This window comes from Canis lupus, chromosome 20, assembly GCF_011100685.1.
Source record: "Canis lupus familiaris isolate Mischka breed German Shepherd chromosome 20, alternate assembly UU_Cfam_GSD_1.0, whole genome shotgun sequence".
NCBI lineage: Eukaryota > Metazoa > Chordata > Mammalia > Carnivora > Canidae > Canis > Canis lupus.
The window spans coordinates 12,665,668-12,672,852 of NC_049241.1; positions in this window are offsets into that span (position 1 = coordinate 12,665,668).

Consider the following 7,185-nt stretch of genomic DNA (forward strand, 5'->3'; position numbering starts at 1 on the left):
GCTTCTCACTTCCTCTGTCTTTGCTTAGAATTCGCCACTCAAACCCAAAGCAGACAATTTCTTCTAGTTATGACATGCAAAGTTTGGCTAAGAATAAATCAATTCACTTATAAAGGATGTACCCGTTTCCTAGGGCTGCCATACAAAATGTTACAAACTGGGTGGCTTAAACAATGCAATTTTATTTTCTCAGAATCTTGAAGGCTGGATCATTCAAGATCAATGTGCCAGCAGGGTTGGTTTCTTATGAGGCCTTTCTTCTTGGTTTGTAGTTGGCCACCTTCTCTCTATGGGTGACATGGTCTCCCCTGGTCTCCCCTGTGCGTTTGTCTATCAGTGTCCTAATCCCCTCTTCTTATAAGACCATCAATCATTGTGGATTACAGCCCACCATATGACCTCATTTTACCTTAATCACTTCTTTCAAGGCTCTGTCTCCATACACAGTCACATTCTGAGTTAGTAGGGCTTGGGACTTCACCATATGAATTCAGGTTCTGGGAGGAGGGTGCGTACACAATTCAGCCCATAAGAGATGGTGACATCTTTCCTTTTCACAATAACAGTAATAATGCAAAGATTTTATCTGTACCGTGCCTGGCACTCAGTCATTCCCGTAAAAGGTAATCATTAATACTGTTGGGTTTCATAACAGTTTCATAAATTCCCTGAGGTCAGGCACTATGTCCTTGAGCTTCTTTGCGACCTCTACAGTTCTACATTTTATCATATATGTGGCACTCAAAAACTGTAGTGCAGTGGTTGAGAGCATGGACTTTAAAAGCCAAATACACTCAAGTTCAAATTCTGACTTGTCATTTAGGGGCTAGATGACTTCAGGAAAGGCACTGAAATTGTGTATCACGGTGTCCTCCTCAGCAGAGTAGATTTGAAATGCCTACCTGCATTAGTTTTCTCTGACAGCCGCAACAAGTTACGACAAGTTTAATGGCTTACACAACACAAATTCATTCCCTTACAGTTGTGGAGGTCAGACATCCGAAATCAGTCTCACGAGGATAAAATCAAGGTATCTGCACAGCTGTGTTCCTCCTGGAGGCTCTAAGGGAAAATTCTTTTTCTTACTTGTAGAGGCCACCTGCCTTCCTTGGTTCATGACACCTTCCCATCTTTAAATCCAGCAATTGCATCACGCAGACCTCTGCTCTTGTCATCACATCTCCTTCTCTGACCCTGTCTCCCCTATCTCCCTCTTTCACATTTAAGGATCCTTGTGACTACAGTGGGATAACTCAGGATAAACTCCTATGTCAGTGCCAGCTGATTAGCAACCTTAACTCCATCTGCAACCTTAGTACCTCTCTGCGCCATATAACTCAACGTATTTGCAGGTTCTAAGGAGTACTTCACCTCAGAACTGTCATGAAGGCCAAATGAAATAATACATGTAAAGTGTTTAGGACTGTGTTTGGCACAGTGAATAATCAAAGAATGATGTTCTTTGCTTCTGAAGACCTTGTTCCATAAAATTACTCATTGAAGGCCATTATCATTTGGGAAAATACGGGCTGGTACAAATGAGTTACTTTGAAATTTAGGCAAAATTTGTTTTGGTGTAGTGATGTCTGGGATCCCAGCATCTTTGAGCAAAAAAAAAAAAAAAGCTATAAATCATCAAAGCCAACTCTCTAATTTTACTAAAGAGCTCAATGAGGCCTGAAGGTGACCATAAGAGGCAGAATAAGGGCTAAAAGCTAGATTTTAGTCCTTATTTAGTATGATACAAAAGTTTAATGTGCAATCAGGAGGCAATATTTTAATAATATTATGTTTAATAATTTTAGTTTTAATAATATAATATTTAATAATTATTTTTACTACTTCTCTCTTCCTAATCCAGGAACACTAGAATCTGATGGCAGTCTAGATCTGTCAGCAAAATCATAATTTTTTGCATATATATGGCATTGTTTTCCTAGTAGAGTCAAAAAAACCTTATGTAGAACGTTCCTCTAGGAATAAGGGGCCTGGTTGGTCATGGATAGTGACCATGTGTTTTTTGGCCTGATGGGCAGTATTTCCTTTGGATTCCACTCTCTGGCCCATTCCATGGTAAACACTCAGCTCATTGTCTCCAACCTCTGCTCAAGGGTGGCCACATGACCCAGGCTTGACCAGTCACAGACTTTTCCCTGGGATTTTTGCAAGAGCCATTGGAAAAGATCTCTGTCTTTTGGAGTACAACCATAGGACCACCAGGAGCTGTCTCATTTATTACATAAGAAAAGAGAAGCATAGGGGCGCCTGGGTGGCTCAGTGGGTTAAACATCTGCCTTCACTCTGCTCAGGTCATGATTTCAGGGTCCTAGATGGATCCCTACATCATCTCCTCAGTGGAGAGTCTGCTTGTTCCTCTCCCTCTGTCCCTCCTCTCTCTCAAATCAATAAATAAAATATTTTTTCTTTTAATATTTTATTTATTTATTCATGAAAGACACAGAGAGAGGCGAGACACAGACAGAGGGAGAAGCAGGCTCCCTGCAGGGAGCCTGATGTGGGACTCAATCCCAGGACTCCAGGATCACGCCCTGAGCCAAAGGCAGCCGCTCAACCACTGAGCCACCCAGGTGTCCTTCAATAAATAAAATCTTAAAAAAAAAAAAAAAAAAGAGGGGAGAGAGAAGCATAATGAAATCATTTGGGACCCTCAGAAAGCCAAACACCTGGAGACACTTATTCATAAGAGCCAAAATAAATCTTTTTCTTTTTTTGCTTAAACAAGTTTCTTCTGCAACTTGTATCTAAAAGAGTCCTCACTTTTTTTTTGTATATTTTTTATTGGAGTTCGATTTGCCAACATATAGTATAATACCCAGTGCTCATCCCATCAAGCGCCCCCCTCAGCACCTGTCACCCAGCCACCCCATCCCCCGCCCACCTCCCCTTCCACTACCCCTTGTTTGCTTCCCAGAGTTCGGAGTCTCTTATGTTCCAGCACCCTCTCTGATTTTTCCCACTCATTTTCTCTCCTTTCCCCCATAATCCCTTTCACTATTTTCTATATTCCCCATATGAATGAGACCATATAATGTTTGTCCCTCTCCCATTAACTTACTTCACTCAGCATAATACCCTCCAGTTCCATCCACATCGAAGCAAATGGTGGGGAATTCATCGTTTCTAATAGCTGAATAATATATACAAGAGTCCTCACTTCATATTTTTTTAATTTTTTTAAGGTTTTATTTATTTATTCATGAGAGACACAGAGAGAGAGGCAGAGACACAGGCAGAGGGAGAAGCAGGCTCCCTGCAGGGAGCTTGACATGGGACTCGACTGGAGACTCCAGACTCCTTGCTGAAGGCGGGGGCTAAAACGTTGAGCCACCCAGGGATCCCCCAAGTCCTCACTTTTAAAAAAAAGTCTTTTTAATATGAGAGTGGGGGGCAGAGGGGCAGAGAGAGAGAAAGAGAGAATCTTAAACAGCTCCATGCCTAGCACAGAACCTAAAAGAGGTGGGGGGAATCAATCCCACAACCCTGAGATCATGACCTGGGCTGAAATCAAGAGTCAGATGTTTAACTGACTGAGCCACCCAAGTGCCCCTTTAAATTTGTAATTGAAGTATAGTTGACATATAATATTATATTAGTTTCAGGTTTATAACATAGTGATCTGACAATTACATATATTACAAAATGCTCACCACAAGAAGTATATTTACCATCTGTTACCATACAAATTATTACATTATTATTGGCTGTATTACCTATACTGTAATTTTTACACCCATGACTTATTTATCTTATAACTGGAAGTGTGTATTTCTTAACTCCCTTCACCTATTTTGCCTATCCCCCACCCTCTCCCTCACTAATACAGCTATTATCAATGTAAATAAAGCCTTATTTTTTACCTTAATCTTTAATGGAAAATTACTTATAAATTTGAAAGTTTCAGTTCTTAGTAAGTGATTCATGAATCAATACTGAAAGAATTTAGGGAACCTTTTTTTCTTTTTTCTTTTTTGATGTGACTAAAGTCTCCTTATATAAGTTGGGAATATGAATGAGCATTCAGTTATTCTAAAAATTTTTACTGTGCACTTAGTATATGCCAGGTACTTCTGGGACCAGGGAAGCAATCAAGGTTCATTCTCCTTTTCACAGTAACTTATGTTCACTGTGGTAACTTAGAAAACACAGACACAAAGAAAGTAAATTAAAATTATGTATAATCAATCATCCAAAGAGTTACTATCACTATTTCGGTATATACAGACCCAGACTTCTTTTTCTATGCACAGGTATTAATAATATTATTTATTAAGTGCCTCATCTATGCTAAGCATCAGACTCAATGCTTTCTGTGGATCATTATTTTCTGAATCCTCACGTCAATTCAATGGAGCAGTGACTTTCATTATCTTGATTTTATAGTTTGAGAAAATGTGATATGGCAAAGTTAAGGAATTTGTACAGAATCACACACCTAGTACTTGGTGGTGCTTTGTTGAATGAAATAATTTTTTTATTATTTGAATACAAAAAATAGGATAGGAATCTTTTGTATCTTGCTTTCTTTGCTCAATAACATATTTCGAAGGTATTTCCAGATAATAAACCTATCACTTCATTTTTAAACACTACAGTGTATTCTAAAACAGGTGAACTTCAAGTCACTCAACCAAATGCAAATATGGACTTTAGGCTGGTTCTAATTTTGCCACAACGGTGGTACCCATAGTGTAGGGTAGGCCTGGTGGTTTCCACGAGGGTCGTCTTCCAACTAGAAATACATAGCACTTCATAATCTGCCACTCACTGTCCCTATACCATGAGCTCTATCTTCTAGCCACCCTGATCTGCTGGTGCTTTCCTGATAAGGCATGACCTTTCACATGGCTATATCTTTTTTTTTTTTAAGATTTTATTTATTTATTTGAGAGAGACAGAGATCATGAGAGAAAGAATGAGCTGGGAGGAGAAGAGGGAGATGCAGGCTCCCTGCTGGGCGGGGATCCTAATCCTGGGCTCGATTGGAGATCACGGGACCCCCGGGACCACCACCCAAGCTGAGCTTAACCAACAAAGCCACCCAGGTGCCCCTGCATGGCTATATCTTTAACCAAAGTGCTTCTGTTATTCTTCTGCCAAGGATTCCCAGTCCTCATATGTCACCTATCCCATTTCCTGATTCCCAGCCTGGTGCTTTATCACCTGGGTTAGCCTCTTGGGATACCAACAGGATAAATAGAGAAAAGCCATGCCACTCCTCCCTAGCACATTATACTCTCATCATTCTTAGATGCGTATCTAGAGTGCAAGGCATTTCTTTTTCATCTTAGAAACCCCAATGCCTACCAATGTGCTGGCATACAGGTCAGCAATTGTTTGCTGAATTAAAGGAAACTGAATTATTAGCAATAGGAACCACAGCAGTGGTGATAGCTTCTTTCTATCAAGCATTTACTCTGCTCTAGGCAATTTGGCTAATTGCCTTATGTGTGTTATTTTAGTTAACACACATCTATATAAAGTAGTATTCTTATTGTCTCCTTTCCTAGATAAGGAAACTAAATCTCTGAGAGGTCAATTAACTCGCCCAAGATCACCCAACTAATAAATAAAAGAACTAGGATTTGAGTATAGTCCAAGTGCAAAGCCCATACCCTTAGTCGTCATACTTGAAGTCTCCTGCAACTCTATGATCGTATCCATTCTTTGAATAAATACTTCCATAAGCTGGCTCTAGACACAGAGCATGGCACCCACAGTCCTTGCCTTCCAGAAACTGACAATCTTATTAATCAAATCAAATGTGAGTAAGCATCAGAATCACCTGGAGTGTGTATTGAAAGTACAGATTTCCTAGCTTTTGTGATTCTGATTCAAGCTATTTGGGGTGGAGCCCAGGAATCTGTATTTATGTAAGGTCCCAGGCAGGACTGACATTCAGCCAGTAGGCACTGGCATAGCCCCACTGGATGTTAAAATATTGACATTATTTCCGAACCAGTTGGTAAACATACATTGCATCAGATGCCCTGAGTGTAGGTGACCAACTGTCCTAGCTTTGCCTGGGAATGTTCCAGTCTCAGCAATGAAAGTCTGACATCCGAGGAAAGCAGAATGGTTATTTACCACATCTAAGTGTCCCCTGCCACTCCAGCTAACCCTGATCTTTCTCAGATCTGCCATGGTTCAGAGATTATAGGGTTAAACCCTGGCATAGTATGGGCCTCTCTGATCGTAAAAGCTGTCAATTCTAATTAGTGGGGCTCCTTGCCTTTTCTGTTGTTAAAAATTTTGAATCTCACCTCTGGCCCAAGTGACTCTGATGCAGGTGGCATACAGACCACTCTATGAGAAACGTTAGTCCAGTTGCCTGATGCCAGAGTAGGCATTGAGAAGATTTAAAAAAATATAATGCTACCAACACTTATATGATGCTTAGTATGGACCGGGAACCTTAAGAACTCTACACAAATTAACTCATTTAATCATCACTACAATACTAAGGAGATACTGTGACTATCCCCATTTTGCAGATGCAGTAATTGACGCCTGAACAGGTTCAAGCAACTTGCTCAAGACCACACAGCTACTAAGGGGGCAGAACAGGATTTGAACACAGCTTGGCTCCAGAGTCAAAACAAACGCTCACATACAGCAGCCCTAGACTCTTCATTACAGCCGAAGCCTCAGAAGACCCCATCCCTCTGCAACACAGCTGGAACTACTATCTTGTCCTGAGCCCCCAGTGTCCAGATCTGAGCCAATGACACACTGTGCCAAGGTTCAGGGCCTGCAGGCAGCACCCTCCTTCGGATAATTGCTCCTTGCAGGAGCTGTTTGCAGAACTCACAGAGGCTCTCCTCACATGGCAGCAAAGTCTGAATATCAACCATATTTAGGAGCGAGGGATTGAAGCATATGTCAGAGCCAGAGAGAGGAACCAAGTGACAGCCTTCTTCTGGGAAGGAGTGTGAGTTTTTTACAGGCAGGGCTGCTTTTTCAGTGAACTTCTCCTCTTCATTTTTGAGTCCACCTGTTACCAGACCAGATGGCCCCCCGCTAGCCTTTTCTTTTACAGGCTTCAAATAAAATGCAACACCCTCTGAGATTTAACCAAATTCCACCCACTGACACTAGCTCCCTCTTTACCCAGGTGCTCTTAAAGTCATAGAATGTGACACCTACACAAGCTGACATTCACGATTG